Below are 19,814 nucleotides of genomic sequence, written 5' to 3'. Positions count from 1 at the left end.
CCCTTGAAGAAGCTTGCCAATGCTGATGTCTCCCCTTTGACCTAATCACTCACTTCTAAGAATCAATCTTAAGGAAATGATTCTCGGGAAATAATGAGTCACTACTAAGAAACAATGGAAAGGATAGTCATTAAAGCATAATATATAATAATAATAAAATTTAGGTGAAGTAGATATACAGTAAAACATGACATTATGTTTAATGAAATACCCCATAACCATCGGGAAACCATCATGTGATCCCAAGTTGTGCATATAAACCTCGGCTATTATTTTAATTCACCGTGCGAGGAAATAGGTACATATATCATAACTTTAAAATCTCATGAAATATGCCGAGCGGTGATAGCGCATGTAGATTGTCAGAATGATGTGGAAAAAAAAAATCTACGACTCATGCTTTTCATTTTCAAAACTGACTCAAAGCTACAACCATCAGGCCTGTGAGCTCCTGGCATGAGGCTTAGACATGCAGAAAAATGAGGTGAGACTCCAGAAAGGGCCCTCATCAGTTTCTTGACAATGTTGGATCATAATTCTCTAAAGGAACAGAATTGACGGATGAGTATTAGAACAAGGGGGATGTATAGGCGTTGTTTAAAACCTTCCCCGGGGGAATGAGAACAATATTTACCCCTCCTCCTAAGGTCCTATGGTGGTTTGAATGAGAGTGGCCCCCATAGGTCATACATTTGAATACTTGATCCTCAGTTAGTGGAACCCTTTGGGGAAGATTAAGAGATGTGACCTTGTTAGAAGAGGCGTGTCACCAGGTGAGGGGTGGGGTGGGCTTTGAGGTTTCAAAAATCCAAGTTTGTCCCAATTGTCTGCCGGCCTCTCTCTCTGCAACCATTGGGTCAGATGTGAGCTCTCAGCTACTGCTCCAGCGCCATGCCTGCCTGCCTGCCTGCTGCCATGCTCCTCACCATGATGGTCATGGACTCACCCTCTGAAACTCTAAGTCCCCAATAAACTCCTCTATAGTTGCCCTGATCAAGTTATCTTATCACAGCAATGAAAAGTTACTGAGACAGATCCCAGTGACAAACTGAGACCTGAGTCCATCAAAGTTTACTCTGCGGAACCAATGAATTTATTGTGCTTCCCTCCCAAGTAACCAAGGGGTTACTTCCAGGGATGTGGGAACAGGCTGTACCTGGAAAGCCTTTACCCAGCAGGGATGAGGGCTTCCTCATAGCCACATAGATGGAGTCTACTCCCTAGCCTTCTCTGCCTATATGCTCTAGCCCCTCACTGAGGCCACATGCAGTTAAAGTAAAATCCATGCAACACATGGCAGGGAGTGTTAGTCACTCAGGTGAGTCTTGTGACCCTCTCTAGCCCTCAACAAGGAATTGTGTAGACGGTCAACTAGCCCAGTTAAGGTAATCCTTTCACAGTGGAACTCACAAGATGGAGGTTTCTCAGCTCAAGGGTAGTCATGCACAGCAGTTGGCTTACGCAGCCCTGGCTTTGTAGTGCATGGCTGCCTGCATGTCAGCTGCACAGGATACAAGCCTGGAGGTCTCAGCAGTCTCGATTTGGTGCTGAAAGCCTGTTGGATTCCTGGAGAGCAATTGGCCTTCAGTTCGTGTTGGCGGGTGAAGAAGGTGGGTTCTGAGGTTAGAGAAGGAGAGCAGCGGCAGCAACAGCGAAGATGCACTCACCAGCAAAGAGGAAAAGTGGGCAGGCCACAGCAGCACCGCTTTTCCTCAGACCTCTGTCTACCTGGGGTGCTGCCAGCTGAAGCTGCCTGCTCTCAGGAGGGTCTTTCCCTTCAGGTAAAACTTCCGGAAGTACCCTCACAGACCCACCCAGAGGTGTGTCTCTTAGCTGATTCCAGGTCCAATCAACTTGACAGTCAAGATTAATCATAATAGACTTGATCCCTTGTGATCTAACTCTTCCTTTTCGGAATAAGAAGTATGAAATCTGTTGTTTTATTCTATAGGAGCCCACAGTTAAGAGACTTTGAACTTTTAGATCTGTGTTCCATATGAACTTACACACGCATGTGTACCTATATACATGAAAATACACATGTTACACTGCAGTGGTTAGAAAGAAAATGGCCCCCATGGGCTCAAAGGGAGTGGTACTATTAGGAACTATGGCCTTGTTGGAGGAGGTGTGGCCTTGTTGGAGGAGGTGTGGCCTTGTTGGAGGAGGTGTGGCCTTGTTGGAGGAGGTGTGGCCTTGTTGGAGGAAGAGCACCACTAGTGGGTGGGCTTTGAGGAGTCAGAGGCTCAAGAACAGGCCTAGTGGCTTATAGTCCTTTTTTCCCTGCTGCCTGCAGATGAAGATGTAGAACTCTCACCTCCTTCTCCAGCACCATGTCTGCTTGCACACCACCATGCTTCTTGCCATGACGATAACGGACTAATCCTCTGAATTGTAAGCCAGTCCCAATTAAATGTTTCCCTTTATAAGAGTTACCATGGTCATGGTGTCTCTTCACAGCAATAGAAACTCAAAGACCTCTCTCTCTCTCTCTCTCTCTCTCTCTCACACACACACACACACACACACACACACACACACACACACACACACACACACTGAACCAAAAATCAAACAAGAAGAAAGGAAGTTGGAGCTGGCAAGAAGGCTCAGTGGTTAAGAGCATTTCCTGCTCTTCCAGAGAAGACCTGGCTTCAATTCCCAGCGCCCACATGGCAGCTCACAACCATCTGTAACTCAAGTTCCAGGGGATCTGACACCTCCTGCTGGCCTCTGGGGGTACCTGGAACACACATGGTGCACAGACATATGCACGCAAACACTCATACACTCAAAATAATAATTTTTAAAGTAAAAATGAAGATATAAGACAACCAGAAAATGCTTACAAAGTGTATGTGTGGTAAGAGAGTCATATCTAAGGCTGTAGTGGTTGTTCATGTTCAATTCCCAGCACTTGGGAGGCTGAGGCAGGAGGATGTCCTCAACTTAGAGGCCAGCCTGGGCTAAAGAGAGATGCTGACGTTTCTCCAAAGAAGATACAGAAATAGCTAATGAGGTTTTGGGGATATAGCTTAGGGGTAGTGCTCTCAGTCAGCAATACGGGAGGTCTGGATTCAGCTCCCAGCACACGTTGATAGTGCACTCACAAATATCATTCATCATCAGGAAAACACAAACCCTAATGAGCTATGACTTCATACAGGACGGTGCTGTACTCGAAAGGACAGACAGTAACAAGTGTTGGCAAGGATGTGGAGAAATTAGAACCCTCGTTCACGGCTGCGGGAATGGAAAGTGGTCCAGCGGCACTGGAAAGCAATTAACAGAGGTTAACCACAAACAGTTAATGCTGTTTCCTGTATGATCCTGCAATTCTACTCCCAGACACATGTTAAAGGGAAGTGAAAACATGTCCACCCAACAATCACCCACGAGTGTCCACCGCAGCAGTATCGATAATGTCCAAAGTGTATAAAAAATTCCAAATATCCAAGAGCTGATGAACGGAGAAAGAAAATGTAGTCTATCTACATAATAGATATAAATATAATTTGGCCATGAAAAGGGATGACTATTTTTCTTTTTTTCTTTTCTTTTCTTTTCTTTTTTTTTTTTTTTTGGTTTTTTGAGACAGGGTTTCTCTGTGTAGCTTTGCGCCTTTCCTGGAACTCACTCTGTAGCCCAGGCTGGCCTAGAAATCACAGAGATCCGCCTGTCTCTGCCTCCCGAGTGCTGGGATTAAAGGTGTGCGCCACCACCACTGGGCCCACTTCTTTATTTTTAAAAAATTTATTTATTTTGGTGTTGGAGAGATGGCTCAGTGGTTGAAAGCACTTGTGGTTTTTCCAGAGGACTTGGGTTGGGTTCCCAGCCCCCACATGGTGGCTCACAGTCACCTGTGACTCCAGTTCCAGAGGATCCACAATCCTGGTTGTGTGCCTCCTGTGTGTTCTCCACCACTGAGCCATCTGCCCAGCACTCTAAGCTGTTATTTTAAAATGCAACTGTGCCAGGTGAGGTCCTAGTACTTGAGGCAGAGACAAGAGACTCCTTGCAAGTCTCAGGCTAGGTTAGTCTATATAGTGAGTTCGAGGCCAACCAGAGCAACCTAGTGATATCCTGTCTCATGACACCAGAAACCACAACAAGGCAGTTGAGTCAGGCCTCTTGTGACCTCAGTCAAAGCTACACTGGGCTGGTGGGAAGTGGCGGGCAGACAAGCAAGGAAGACATAGAGACAGCTCTGGTGGCTGTGCTGGCCACAAAGGCAACAAACGGGTATGGATAAAAGTAGGGTTGTTTATTCTGCCATAAGAGACACTGTGGCATTCCGCAGCCGATTTCACCAGCTCTTTTCCCGGACACTGATCAGACAGGCCAGGCCAGTCACCTGCCACTGAAACATAGCCACCTGGAAAAACCACATCCAGCTTGCCTTTGGACACCTCCCCTCTGACGTCCACTCCCACTGACCACTTCTTCTCCATGCGAGGTAGCCTGGCCAGATTGAAGTCCACGGATTCCAAGAGCAACTTGCAAGTTTGGCAGAGGTGAAGGGAGCTCTCCCTGCTCCTGAAGCCGGCGAGGGGAAGGGGACCCCGCGGGAACCCAGCCCGTTTGCCTCGTGTCCCAAACCTACTTTCCTCTGGTTGCTATGGTAAAATAACTAGCAAAAGCAACCCAAGGAAGGCAGGGTTTCCTCCAGCAGCTCACGGTTTGAGGGGATGTAGTCCATGATGGAGGACGACAGCAGCTGATCACGTTGCATCCACTGTCAGAAGGCAGAAAGAGATGCGTGCCCAGTGCCTCCTTCACCTTCTCCATCTTCACTATTTATTCAGCCCAGGAGAGAGTGCTGCCCACCTTCAGTGTAGGAGGCTGTCCAGTTCTTCTTCTATTGACAGGACAAAACAACACAACTAAGGCAACTTCTAGAAGAAAGCATTTAGGGCTGGAGAGATGGCTCAGTGATTAAGGGCACTGGCTGCTCTCCCAGAGGACCCGGGTTTGATTCCCAGCACCCACATGGCAGCTCACAACTGTCTGTAACTCCAGTTCCAGGGGATTCAACATCTTCACACAGGCATATATGTAGGTAAAGTACCAATGCACATAAAATAATAAAAAAAAATGCTCACAGTTCCAGAGGTTCAGAGGTCAAGACCAGCGTGGTGTGGAGCATGGCAGCAGACAGGCAGACATAGTGCTGGAGCAGTAGCTGAGAGCTTCCATCCTATTCAGAGCGAGAGGCCTACTGGGAATGGCGTGGGCTTTTGAAACCTCTAAGCCCACTCCCAGTAACACACCTCTTCCAACAAGGCCACACCCCCAATCCTTCCCAAACAGTTTAACCAACTGCTGTTGCTGGGGGAGACAAGCATTCAAATCTATGAGGGCCATTCTCAATCAAACTACCTCAGTAGGGCTTTTCTCATCAGTTAAACCTTCTGGAAACTTCTAGTTCTACCCAGGAGTATATCTCTTAGGTGATTCCAAATCCAGTCAAGTTGACAGTGAAGAATGACCACTGCCCCCACCCCTAAAACACACACTTACTCACTACCTGCTAAAGTGTCCATTTTGCAGACCCTTGCCTAATGCTCTTGGGGATTACTGGGAGCCCCCAGGGATGCTTTGGGGAGACTCAAGTCTCCACTCCCTTTTCCCTGCAGCTCCTCTACACCCTCCACCCCCAGCAGAGATGCAGGGCCTACCAGTGTTACTCCACGTCACCAAAGGGGTCCCTGGCAGTGTAGCCCAGGCTGCTTTATTGAAGTGGTGAAGAGAACCCATCACCAGAGGTCAGCTTTGGCCCATGCTTCTTATGGATTTAGATGTGTAGCCTGGTAGGGCCTAGCCTAAACTACGTCTTTGGTAGAGCCAACTCTGAATTCAGTCTCAAGCCACAGCCCCTGCCATAATCCACAACCTCTAATTAGTATGTACTCTGTACAGGCCACCAGTTCCCCAACAACCAGGACACTGAGAGGCTCGGGTGCTGAATTGGAGACTGGATCTGGGAAGGAAACTGACTGGGGTCTAGCACCTAGAACTTTTCTGAGTTTGCCAAACTCCTTTTTTTATAGACAGGGACTCATGTAGCCCAAGTTGGCTTCAAATTCTCTAGGTAGCCAAAGCTGGCCTTCAACTCCTGATCCTCCTGCCTTACTTCCTATGTGCTAGAATCACAGCCATATATCACCATATCCATCTACCAACCCATTCTCTTAGCATTCTATCAGAGCCATTGGCTTTGCATAGGCTGACCCACCTTGGAGGAGGTTGCCGTTGAATTTGGCTTTCTAGGTGCCTCCATATATATATACCCACTCATTTCATCTGGCCAGAGCCAGCAAGTAAGAAATGTTTACAAATTGGGGCTCAAACAAGTTCTAAAGGATTGAGGTGGAAGGAGGCTGTTCCAGCTCGCTTTTCTGTTGCTGTGATAAAAGAAACTTGTGGAGGAAAGAGTTCATTTCATCTTTTTTTTTTTTTTTAAGTTTTTTTGAGACAGGGTTTCTCTGTGCAGCTTTGGAGCCTTTCCTGGAACTCACTCTGTAGCCCAGGCTGGCTTCGAACTCACAGAGATTCACCTGCCTCTGCCTCCCGAGTGCTGGGATTAAAGGCGTGCGCCCCCACCGCCTGGCCTGGGTTCATTTCATCTTACACTTTACAGTCCATCATCCAAGGGAGTCAAGGCAGGAACAGAAGCAGAGGCCATGGAGGACCACTGCTTACTAGCTTGCTTCCCACTTGACTTGCTCAACCACTTTTCTTATACAACACAGGCCCACCTGCCAAGGGATGACACCGCCCACAGTGGGCTGGGACCCTTCAACATCAATTGGTAATCACAAAAACGCTCCACAGACATGTCCACAGGCCGCTCTGATGGAGGCAGTCCCTCAACTGAGATTCCCTTTTCCCACATAAGTCTAGGTTGTGTTAAGGAGACAAAACTGCCTAGTACAAGGCCCTTCTGCATTCAATCTCTCCTGGAGAGCAAAGATGTCATTTAATGACTGAAAGGAAGGCTCTGAGAAAGCCCATAGCGAATGGTCTGTTGGTGTGGGTTATTCATTTTGCTTCACTTAATGAATTAATTAATTTTAAGAGAGTCTCACTGTGTAGCCCTGGCTGGTCTAGAACTCTCTATGTAGTCCAGGCTGTCCTTGAACTCCCAGAGACCCATCTGCCTCTGTGTCCCATGCCAGTCCCTGACTTGTTTTTTGAGACAGACTCCATAGCCGGTGCTGGCCTCAGACTCCTCACCTAGCCTGATGTAGTTCAGGGATGGCTTTGAACTTCTGACCCCCACACTCTTCCTTGGTGATGCTAACTAAGATTGCTGGTTTGTGTCACTGTGCCTAGTTTATGCAGTGCTGGGATTGAACCCGCATTCTCCTGCGGTAAGCATCTTATCAGCTGAGGTACATCCCCAGTTCTACATCTGCAGAACTGTTTCCCAAGCTCTTTTGGCTGCAGGATCCCCTGGTAGCTATCCCCACAGTAAAGTCTTACACCTAGCCTTGGGGTCCTTGGCCACCTTCTCCTCTCCTCCCAGCCGGGGTGGGGTGGGGGTGCGGTGGGTGGTGGACACACACACAATACCCTTCCCTCTGCAAGCCTCCACCTGCTGGGGTACGGAGATGTTTAAATAACCACCGGAGACCTCCTCCCCTCCTTCTCCTCACACTGTAGCTTGAGTCACCTCGAAAGCTTGCCTTTCTCCCAGACTCCCTCTCCAGGGCTTTCTCTGCCTTCTGAGTTGCCTCTCTGAGGTCATGGGCACCGCAGACCACATTTGGCAAGAACCTATGGGGGCGGGACCGTTTCTTGAAGGGATCTCTCAGAACCCGAAACCCACTGGTCAGCTTCTCTACCTAGGACTCTGCCTCCGACGGGAGGGACTGAGGTGGGGACCGGGGTGGGGAGACGACGCAGCACCCGCGTCTTGGGAGAGCGGGGAACCGAGTCTGCTTAGGTCCCTGAATTCCATTCTATGTAAATGAAAGCTGAATGACTGTTCTTAGGGAGAAACCCTCTCTCACCTCCCGCGGTGCTCAGTCAGGGCACACACACACACACACACACACACACACACACACACACACACACACACTCAGAAGGGGCCTGGCTGTTTCCCAAAACTCAGACACATCCTGGCTGGAGCTGGCTGTGGGCCGGGCACCCCAGGGCAGCTGGGCAGGGCGGGGTGTCCTGGAGAGCCGTGGATGGACCTCACACCCAGGCTGGGCCAGGACACCCAGTCCTTGGCTGAGGCCCAAACCGGCTCTGTTTACAGAATCTGTCAGCCTGGTTCCCCTCCCCCATCCACCACTTCCCCTGGAGTCCTGGGGGCTGGGAGGGGACAGGCGGGGCCAGCGGGAGCTCAAGCCGCCCGCCTCGCCATCCAGGCTCGGATAGTCATCTGCCTCCAGCATCCTTTATTCTGGCGTCTTTCTCTAAGCCTGGAGTGGCACTTCCACCCTGGGGCAGGTGCATTTCAAGGGGGTTCTGGAGAGAGAGCGCTTGCCCCCGAGGGAAGCTGAGATAAGAGAGGTGCAAAGATAGGCTCGGTGCCCAGCGGTGCCAGGGAGATTCCCAAGGGCTTCCTGGAATTCGCCAGACAGCCCAGAATGAGGCTTTCTGCTTCCTCCACACCCCAAACCCGTGGGCCCCCAGGAGCATTTCCAGAATTCCTGGAGACACCTGGCGCAAGTTGGATGTAGCCTGGAGGATAGACTCCGGATTTCCAGGACTACGAAGTCCAGAGATGAGGATACCAGGCGAGCCCGCACGGTGACTCAGCTGCCGCCAACAGTAAGGAAGCTCTGCGTCGGGGGATGGGGGAGGGGGCAACTGGACGCCCAGCCCCCGCCCCCTCTTCCCCCCCTTCCCCGCCGCTCCGGGAAGGCCGGCCCACCACGCCCAGCTTCTCAGAGGAGCCTGCAAATCCCAAGAGTTTCCCTTCTGTGTTAAGTTACTGACAAAGATTGGCACTGGCCTACAGCACTCTGTGATGTTACCTTCCTTTAGAGATAAGGGAACAGCAGCACAGAAAGCCCAAGGTACTGCGTGGCTGGACTGCAGCTTCCAAGCAAGCAACCCCCTCCTCAACTTTGTGTGTCCCAAGTCACACTCAGCTATGTGATAGGCAAACCAGGAACCTAGAGACCCCCCCGGGCCTGGAGGCTAACTGTGCCAGTGTGGTGGCCCACGACTTTGATCCCAGCTTTCAGGAGGCAGAGGCAAGCAGACCTCTGAGTTCCAGGCCAGTCTGGTCTACAGATTTAGTTCCAGAACAACCAGGGCTACACAGAGAAAACAAAAACAAACCCAAAACAACACACACACACACACACACACACACACACACACACACACACACACACACACATTTCCCAAGTCCAGTGACATTCCTAAGCATTTGCTGACAGTCTGGCCTGGTGGTAAAAGTGCCCTAGCCTTGAGTTTCCTCTCTCTAAAGAAAACTCCTGGGTGCTAAGTTGGATCTCCTGTGCGAAATGACCACCTGGGTGCCCAGCTCTGTGTGGCTCACAGATTCACCTTTGAGACCTGTCTCTTACAGGTGTGGGGTCAAGACCAGGGCAGTGCCACAGAAAGACAGTGTGGTCAGGAGTGCTAGTCCAGGCCTTTCATCCCAGCACTTGGTAGGCGGAAGTAGGTGGATCTCTGTGAGTTTGGGGCTAACCTGGTCTACATAATGAGTTGAGAGAGAGAGAGAGAGAGAGAGAGAGAGAGAGAGAGAGAGAGAGAGAGAGAGAGAGAGAGAGAGAGAGACTGAATTCCAAAATGTCAAGAAGCAAAAAAACAATGGTGTAGAAGGGTATGGTGGCACACACCTTTAATTCCAACACTTGGGAGGCTGAGGCAGTCAGATCTCTATGACCAAGGCTAGCCTGGTCTACACAGAGAACTCTAGGTCAGCCAAAGCTACATAGTAAGACTCTATATGGTAGTTTGAATGTAATTGGCCCCCATAATCTCATAGGGAATGGCACTGTTAGGAAGTGTGACTTTGTAGGAGTGGGTATGGCCTTATTGGAGGAAGTGCATCACTCTGGGGTCCGGCTTTGAAGTTTCCTATGCTCAGGATACTGCCCACTGTGTTAGTTGACTTCCTGTTGCCTGCAAGATGTAGCACTCTCAGCTCCAGCACCATGTCTGCCTGCATGCCACCATGCTCCCCATCATGATGACAATGGACTGAACCTCTGAAACAAGTCACCCCAATTAAATGTTTTCTTTATAAGAGTTGCCATGGTCGTGATGCCTCTTCACAGCAATAAAAACCCCAACTAAGACATCGTGTCTCAAAAAACAACAACAAACTAAACAGAAACACTAATGGGAGGTGTGAGGGAGTGGACAGCAGCCGTGGAAGAAGTGACTCAAAGGGGCAGGGATGAGATGACCCCTCAGCCCCCAGCCCTCGGTGTCTGCGTGAAGCCTGGCTCTGACAGCTGCGCGGATGGAAACTTTCCCAGGCTCTCCCGCTTCCTTCCCCTTTGACCTTTTTCTGCTGAGCCCTGTGATCTGCACTTCTGGAAACTCACAGGATAGCCGGAAAGAGAGCACACTGCATGTCTCTGCCGCACATCCCTGCCTCAGTGTGTTTCTTTTCTCAGTGACGTGTATTTGCAGATCTGGGAGGCTCTGACTCATGGGAAAATCTGAGGAGGGCAGGGAAGGGGAACCCTTGAGATGGGCCCCTACTCTGTGGTCGCGTTGGTCTGACCTGGTCTCCAGTCCAGGTTCAAGGGACTTCTCAGAAAAGCATGACCTTGTGCAAAAAAAAAAAAAAAAAAAAAAAAATCATTTAGCCTTCCAGGGCCTCTGCAAAACCAGAGACTTCAAATGCCAAACATCCTTACTGGAAAGGATGTCCATTGCAGGACTGAGTGACTCTTGTGACCAAGCATGATGAGGGCTGGTGCCCTTCAGTTGGCCTAGCTTCGTGGGCAAACCGTATCGTTTCCAGTTATTTTTGGAGGAAGCCAGTTCCCAAGACCAGGAAGAGGACAGAAGAGAGAAGGAAACTGGACAGGGATCGTGGGATGGGTTTCCGGTAGCGGGAAGGGCTCAGGTCACTAATAAATCCCCCTCTGAGTGCAGGGCATGGCCCTTGGGCTTTCCACACACATCGGATGTCTCTGGAGCCCTGTTCTATGAAGATCCTGGTTCAGCCTCCAGGCTCTACATGCCTTCCCTTCTCAGTTGCCTTGGAAGTTAGTGACAGATGGTTGGGCTCTTTGTGTCCAGTTCTTAAAGATCCCTGCCTTTCCTGGACACCTTCCTTCTCTCTCTTTCAGCCGACCTGATTGGCCAGAGTGACTGTAAGCCAACAGGCTGGCATCACAACTCTGTTGGACCTTGTACAGAGACGGGAATCTCTAAGTGCTGGAATGGAGGCTTGAGAAGGTGTTGTGGGGCGGGCGGGGGGGGGGGGAACTTTGCATAGCAAAAGCAAATTGGGAGGGCCCAGAGCCCCCACCCCCTAAAGTTAAGAAGGTATTTCAGGCACACTGTGACCTGGGCCTGGATCTGGTTCCAAAAGGTTTGAGAGTTGGGAAACAGACTGCCCTAAGTGTTAGAAGAGTCTGGGGGACCCCAAGGACTTCTCCAAGCCCCTCACTTGCTCTGCTGTCAAAATGTGGCCTTGGCGAGCTCTTCACGGAGGGGACACACATCTCTCCATTGTAGAAGCTCAGTTCGTTGGACTGATCCACTCATGGGAGTCTAAGTTAGAAGCCTTGTCACAGTCACTCCTAGTCCTAGTTGAGTCTGTCTGTCTGTCTATCCATCCATCTATCATTATGGTTGTTGCTATTATTTTGCACAGAGTTTCATGTACCTCAGCCTGGCCTCAAACTCACTAATGGATGAGAATGACCTTGTTCTTCTGATAGTCTCACCTCCATCTCCTCAGTGCTAGGATTTCAGGCACGCACCTGGTGTGTGCTGCGGACCAAACCCAAGGTTCTGCGCATGCTAGGGAAGAGTTCACCAGCCGAGCTGCAGCCCAGCTCCTCCTGTCAGCTCCCTAGTGCTGGGATTACAGGCACACACCACCTTTGTCTTTCTCTGGAAACAAATCGCTCCTGACTTCAGCGAATCATAATTCCCCCCGAAGAGCAATCTTGAGAATGTCAAGGGGAAATTATTGAATTATCCCAGTTGGCAGAGAAACCTAATTTATAGCAAAGCATTTCTCTTGAAGTTTTAATAGATTTTTTTTTCCCCTCCAATGGATTTTAATGCTCAATTGTTTCCTGGGCTTGGAAATTTCATCTGAAGCACTAACATCACTTTTCTGTTCTTGATTTATTACCAGCTCCTGGCTTCTAAGTCTGATAGGAAATCCAACAGCCTGTTTTCCCTTAAATGTGAGAGGCCTTCAGCCTCTGATCAGCCTGTCTCCATCTCTCTAAGGCCTAGAGACCTGTCTAAACTTTCTGGATCTTCCTTGGACCTGGAATGGGGTTCCCTCTTTGAGAAGTTTGCTGGAGTTGAGCCTCAAGACCATTTCTGTATAAATGCCACTGGCCAGTGACATCCTTGGTGGTATTCCACATGGCTAACCCGCCAACCTTCCTTTCTGCCTACTCCCTTCCTCCAAGCCAATCAACAGGTCTGGTGTGCAGGAAGAGAAAACAGGTGTCACATGAAATGGCATGGCTGAGTGGCAGTGTCCCTGCATGGACCAGTGACAGCTCAGTCTCCTGTTAGCAAAGGGACATTTGTGCTGATGTCTTTGGGGTCCAGTGAAATGGAACCATCTGGAAATAGCACGGGGAACAACACAGTAAAGAAGCTGCCTGGTGATCTCTGTTTGTAAGGCCCCCTATAGAAAGATCTGGAGGCTCTGTTGAATCTTCCTTGAGAGATGGGCAGGCCCTACCACTTATGGCTACTAGAATATGTGAATTTTTTTTTTTTTAGATTTACTTACTTTATTTTTCATGTATGAGTGTTTTACCTACGTGTATGTGGATACACTACATGAAGGCCTGTGACGTCAGAAGAAGGCATCACAGAGATGGTTGTGAGATGTCATGTGGATCCAGGGAACTAAACCCGGGTCCTCTACAAGAGCAGCCAGTGCTCTTTCCTGCTGAGCCGTCTCTCCAGCTCCAGATCCTTAGCTACCTTCTGAGTGACAGATGGGAGTTGCCGAGCGAGAAAAGAAGGGGAGTTTGGGAATGAATGACAGGTAGAGAACAGAAATATTTGGGAATAAAACCGGCTTCTTAACACTCTTGGAATCATGACACCATTTCTACAGAGGTGTCAACTAAGGTTATGGAAGGAGTGGGAACTCACACAGCTTTGGCAAGGAGCCAAGGGGAGACCGAGACCCAAGGTCTCAGTCCCTGGGGCTTCTTCTCAGTGTGTGAGAGGTTTTCCCAGGCCCCGGCTAACCTGACCCTGCAGAGCTCAGCAAAAACCAGGCTTTATGGTGAGAACGGGGTCTCTCAGGCTTCAAGGAACACAACATGTCACCCAATGGTGGCAGGTTCTGGAAACTGCTTCCTGAAGATCTCTTGTTTTCTGAGAACCTCCTCCGCTCTGTGGGCCACCTTTCTTCTGGCCTCCCTCTGCCCAGCAGCTGGAACCTAGGCCACCTGATTCCGTTGACTCTCTGGCAGACAGTGACTGTACCACACGTGGCTGTGAGCCAGGCCCAGGAAAGCTGAGTGAGCAAGGCACAGAGAGGTTTCTGTCTTTTTGAAGAAAGTGGAGAAGGGAACTTGAGCAGGCTAGTCATGAGATCCTGCTTCCTGGGGACATAGGCTCTGATAATAATCTAAGGCTGGGAAATTTCCTAAGGGGTGTTGAAGAGAACACATTCGAACCGGGGTCAACACAATACCGACTGGCGTTTTCCAAAGGGGCAGAATGGGGACCAGAAATCAGGAAGCCAGTAATGAGACCCCCCAGGTACGTGTAGAGTCAGTCTTGGGGCTTAAAGATGTGGTTTACTTGGTAGAGGGACTGTTAGCATGTATGGAGCCCTGGGTTCCATCTTCAGTACCTCATAAACTGAACATGGGGGCACATCCCTGTTGTCCTAGCATTCAGGAAGTGGAAGCAGGAGGAAGTTCAAGGCCATCCTTGGCTTCATAGCCATTTTGAGGCCAGCCTGGGATACACAGGACCCTGTCAAAAGAAGAAGGAGGAGGAGACAGAGGTCATTTTGGTAAGATTGAGAGCTTCGAGAGTCCTGAAGCAAGTTCCTTGTCAAGTGTGGTTCAGCCCATGGGTCAACCTCTAGTTCCTACTTACAGTTTGGGAAGAGGAAGTCTAGGATAACCCAAGTTTAGAAGTCCCCACCCCCACCCCCAGCACCATAGTCCCTGCTGACCTATCCTCACCCCCAGCACCGTAGCCCCTGCTGACTAGCCATTCTTACTGTCCCTGGGGCTTGGGTCCCTTGCCAGGATTTCTGAAACTTTGCCCCGAAGCGAGTAATTTCCCAGAGTTTGTGTCTGGCATGAGGATCAGAGGAAGATCTGCTTTCTGCCTCCCACCTCTGAAAGAATCAGAGGAAGAGCCTATTGAGCCTATTGTGGGGACCTCGGGGAGGCTTCTGATGTAGGAGCAGTCTCCAGAGGTGGGATGAAGGGCCTGTGCAGACCTGAAGTGCCTAGGGCACGAAGCTTCTCTGCTGACTTCTCCAGCCCACGCACCCTGGCACAGGCTGTCTGGGTCTGAGTCTGCTGGGCACCCGGGGTTGGCTCGCTTGATAGTGGTCATGCAAGAGGCATGCCTGCCATTCAGGCCCTTGGCCCCAGCCCATCTTTTATCCCGTGGTTTCCTCAGCACTGGGCAGACAAGGCGGAGTGCAGCAGAGCTCAAATTACAGCTGGAGATTCTCATAGAGTTTTCTTTCTTTCTTTTTTTCTTTCTTTCTTTCTTTCTTTCTTTCTTTCTTTCTTTCTTTCTTTCTTTCTTTCTTTCTTTTCTGTTGTTTTTGTTTTTTGTTTGTTTAAGATAGTCTCATGTAGCACAGGCTGGCCTCAAAATCCCTATGTAGCCAAGGATGACCTTGAACCTCTGATTCTTCTGTCTCCACCCCCGAGTTCTGGAATCACAGGTGTGTACCACTATGTTTAGTTTATGCTGGGATAGATCAAATCCAGGACTTCGTGTGAGCAGGACAAGCGCTGTACCGGCTGAGCCCCAACCCAAGCCTTCAGAAAGCTTTCTGACAATAATAGGCAGCCATGTGGAGATGCGGAAGGCGGGGAAGTGACCCAACTCTTCAGACCCTGGAGTCTTTCTGACCCATGTGAGGAGTGGCATCACCCTCACCCCCTTGCATCCAAGATCCCTGTCGAGCAAGGACGTCGGCCATGGCCAATCTGGTCTCACCCTTCCCACACAGCTCCGGATCTGTTTACATTTCCACCGAGCTCCCCATCTCTGGACTCCAGCAGCCTCTGCACTGGCTGCCCGCTCCTACCCGTCTCCCTTAGTGTTGCTCCTCCTCCTCCTTCTTCTTTAAATGGCTTCCACACATCAAAAAAAAAAAAAAAAAAAAAAAAAAAAACAACTCCGGCCGGGCGGTGGTGGCGAATGCCTTTAATCCCAGCACTCGGGAGGCAGAGACAGGCGGATCTCTGTGAGGTCGAGGCCAACCTGGGCTACAGAGTGAGTTCCAGGAAAGGTGTAAAGCTACGCAGAGAAACCTTGTCTCAAAAAACAAACAAACAAACAAAAAATTGCAAGCCTTTGATCCCAGCACTCAGGAGGCAGAGGCAGGTGGATCTCCATGATTTGGAGGCCAGCCTAGTCTACATAGTGAGTTCCAGGAACTACATAGTGAGATCTTGTCTTGAAAAAAGAAATTGCAGCCAGGTGTGGTGGCACATGCCTGCAATTCAAGCATTTGGGAAGTGGAGGCAGGAGGATCTCTATGAGTTCCAGGACAGCCAGGGCTATACAGTGAGACCCTTGTTAGAAAAACAAAATAATTGCATTTTCTGAGGAAAGACTAAGAAAAATAAATGTTTTAAACACTAAAATTTTCATTTCATTTACCATTATTATTATTATTGTGAGGGGAGAGAGAGACAACAGGTTCACGTGTGCCATCTTGACACCTTGAGTGTATGGAGGACAGCTGTGAGAGTCTATTCTCTCCTTCCACCCTGGGACCTGGGTCTCAAACTCAGTCACTTAGGCTTACCAGGCAAACGCTCTTACCTCTGAGTCATCTCTGCCTATCCTTAGCGTCTTCCCTGGGATGCCCCCATCTTCCCTCTGGAGTGTCACTCATCTTTTAAGATGAGGAGGACAGACTTAGTGTGGCAGGGAACACCTTTAATCCCAGAGGCAGACTGATCTCTGCGAGTTCAAGGATAGCCTGGTCTACGTAGTAAGTTCCAGGCCAGCCAGGGCTACATAGTGGAACCCTGTATAAATAAATAAATAAATAAATAAATAAATAAATAAATAAATAAATAAATAAATAAACAAACAAACAAATAATAAATAAATAAATAAGCAAGAAGGTTCAGATGCATCAACTTTCCCAGGGTTCTGAGGTCCTCCGCTGACCCCACCCCCAGCACCTGTCATTGTCATACTTGTGGGTAGGGGAAGGGGGTATTTGTATGTGGATAGAAGAATGAATAAGCAGGAGATTTTATGAGACAGAGTCTCACTCTGTATCTCTGGCTGGACATGAATTCATGATCCTCCTGCCTCAGCCTGAGCGCTGTGTGTGCCGAGACCAGAGAACATTTCGTGTCCCCCCCTGTGACTCTCCACCTTGTTTCCTTGAGACAGGATCTCTCACCAAACTTGGAGCTGGCAGCCCGTAAGCCCCAGTCATCTCCAGTCTCTGCATTCCTTTCTACCCAGGGCACATGCAGCCAAGCTCAGCTTTCTATATAGGTGCTGGGGATCCAAGCCCAGGTCCTCATGTGTGTGCAGCAATCACACTCACCCCAGCCCCTCATGTTGCTAGTTTTAAAAAGCTTTATATATGAATATATACGTGTAGGCATGATATATGTGGTGGTTTAAATGAGAATGGCCCCCATAGGCTCATATATTTGAATGCTTAGTCACCAGGGAGTGGAACTGTTTAAGAAGGATTAGAAAGATTAGGAGGTGTGGATTTGTTGGAGGAAGTGTGTCACTGGGGGTAGGCCTTGAGGTTTCAAAAGTCCATGCCCAAGCTCTCTCTCTCTCTCTCTCTCTCTCTCTCTCTCTCTCTCTCTCTCTCTCTCTTTCTCTCTCTTCTCTCTCTCTCTCTCTCTCTCTCTCTCTCTCTCTCTCTCTCTCTCTCTCTCTCTTTCTCTCTCTCTCTCTTTCTACCATACTTTATGTAGCCCAGTCAGGCCTCAAACTCTCAACATAGCAAAGAATGGCCTTGACCTTGATCCTCCTGTCTCCACCTGCTTAGTGCTGGAATTACAGGCTGTGCCACCATGATCAGGTTATGTGAGCTGGGGGTGGAACCCAGGACCTTGTACACAGTAGGCAAGCACTCTACCAACTGGCTACATACTCAGTCCTTCAAGTCTTTCTTAAATTTTCTGATGCTCCATTGGGGTAGGTCAGCAGGACCTGTAATGTACAAGAATATTTTGTGGTAGGGGAAGGTCACAGCTGCAGCTCAAGGGATAAGGGTAGATGAGACCGTGGAGGCACCCCAGGCTGATGTGAAAGGAAGGAGACACATAAACATAGTAACTACTGAGTACTTAATGCTGTGAAACAATCCTTCTACACTATGAATATGTATTACTCTCATTTGCTAATAACAAGCTGACTGGCCAATAGCTGAACAGGATAAAGTTAGATGGGAAAGCCAAACTGAGAATGACGGGATGAGGAAGGGTGGAATCAGAGGAGTCACCAGCCAGACAGAGAAGGATTTGGACACACAAAATGGGATAGAGGTGAAAGCCATGAGCCTTGAGGCAGCACATAGATTAGTAGAAATGGATTAAGTTGTAAGAGCTAGTTAGTAACAAGCCTGAGCTATTGGCTGATCATTCATAGTTAATATTAAGCCTCTGAGTGATTATTTGAGAGTAGCTGTGGGACAGGAAATCCCTACCTACAACTTACTGTGTGTCCTCCATTGTGCTGGACAGCTTTCTGCCAGACATCTCATATGTCCATAATGATCTTTAGAAGTAAACCTCCTAGATCAGAGGCAGGCAGATCTCTGTTAGTTCAAGGCTAGCCTGGTCTACATAGTGGCTCTATACCTCTAGCAGTTATCTTATTAAAATTAGGGGGTTATGGAATAATGAGATTTGGATCCCCTAACCAAACTTCTAGCCTCCCTTTCATTCTCCTGTCACTTTGAGGTATAGGTACAACTAGTTCCTGCTGCTCACAGCAGACAGTTCTCAAAGCACTAACTGCTTGCTCTTTAGTAAACCACATAGCACCAATCATTGCAGCTGTCTAATCCAAGCCCCTCGAAACTTCATAGGAGCTACAGCACTAATAACTGCTCACGATCTTGCTTCATTGTAAAAGGATGTTTCCTCTCTGGACCACCCAGTCCCAAATAACCACTCAGAGGCTTAATATTACTTATAAATGCTCAGTCAATAGCTCAGGCGTGTTACTAGCTAACTGTTACATTTAAATTAACCCATTTCTATTAATCTATGTATTACCACATGGCTCATGGCTTTACCTGTCCTCTAGTATGTCTTGCTTCCTGGGTGGCTGGCTGGTGTCTCTCCTGACTCCACCCTCCTTCTTCTCATCATTCTCAGTTTGACTTTCTTGCCTAACTTCCTGCCCAGCTAACAGCCTGTCAGCTTTTTATTAACCAGTGAGAATAATACATATTCATAGTGTAAAAGAGGATTGTTCCACAGCATTTCCCCCTTTATGTCTAATTAAAAAGGAACCTTACTGTAGTAAAACTATATACAACAAAAACAGTTATTAGATAAGAAGTACAGTAACAATATCCAATCCATTTGCATTAGGCAAAATTAGAGAAAATTTCTAATTATCTATCTTATCTTGGTGAGTCTAAAGTTTTGTATCTAATTTTACTTTCTATTATGCCTAAGAATAACTGTAATTATAACTATTTAGTCTTCAACTCCATCAAAGACCCCAGAAGAATGAAATGTTACCTAATGACAGGGACATCAGGCTACCTGGACAGTCACCCAAAGTTCCTCTGTAACACTGGGGCATCCAGCTCTGGTGTATAGGCCTAGCATATCTGACAGACATTCTTGTGAAGCAGGGAATTTTGAAAGACTTGTTACCACCTTGTCTTGACAAAGTCTGGCAGTCACCTTTCTTGCATCCTGCTGGTCCAGTTTGGACAGTAACTGTCAGCAATTGAGATAAGGGCAGTTTCTTTGCCCACATGACTAGCTTTTACCATAAAGAAAACAAACTCCATATGGAGTTTCTTCAGTGCCCATCGTCCTCTTTGAAGTAATTGGTGTTGCTAGGAGCAGATGTGTCTCACTGTCAAGAAAAGTCTAAGTTCTTAAAACATTTTAAATGCCATATTCTGTAGATCTTTGAAGTGTTTGAAGATTGCCTATCTATCTGAAATATATCTCTGTATACCTAGAAAACTTAACATGACTATAAGATTGCCATTATAGATGACTATTAATCTGTATTTCTTAATTATATATTAATTGAGCTGAATAAACGTAATACCCTGAACTAGAGTAGAAATATACATACAGTATAACAAAATTAACTTTGAATTTGAATCAATAAACCAAAATCCATACTAATGTAAAATATGTAAATTAATAGTTGTTTTTTGAATTAAAGTAATCTGCTCTTTTATCCTATCATTTCTATATCCC

The 19,814-nt window shown here is 48.2% G+C and overlaps 1 long non-coding RNA gene across 1 annotated transcript in view; it reads left to right on the top strand.

Annotated features, from left to right (window-relative positions):
• Positions 1–19,814, top strand: part of LOC128122382 (uncharacterized) — a 65,479-nt gene that overhangs the window by 8,287 nt on the left and 37,378 nt on the right. The window lies entirely within an intron of this gene.

Source organism: Peromyscus californicus, unplaced genomic scaffold (genome assembly GCF_007827085.1).
Source record: "Peromyscus californicus insignis strain IS unplaced genomic scaffold, ASM782708v3 Scaffold_3__1_contigs__length_106647218, whole genome shotgun sequence".
Taxonomy (NCBI): domain Eukaryota; kingdom Metazoa; phylum Chordata; class Mammalia; order Rodentia; family Cricetidae; genus Peromyscus; species Peromyscus californicus.
This window is presented reverse-complemented; position numbering and strand designations above follow the sequence as displayed.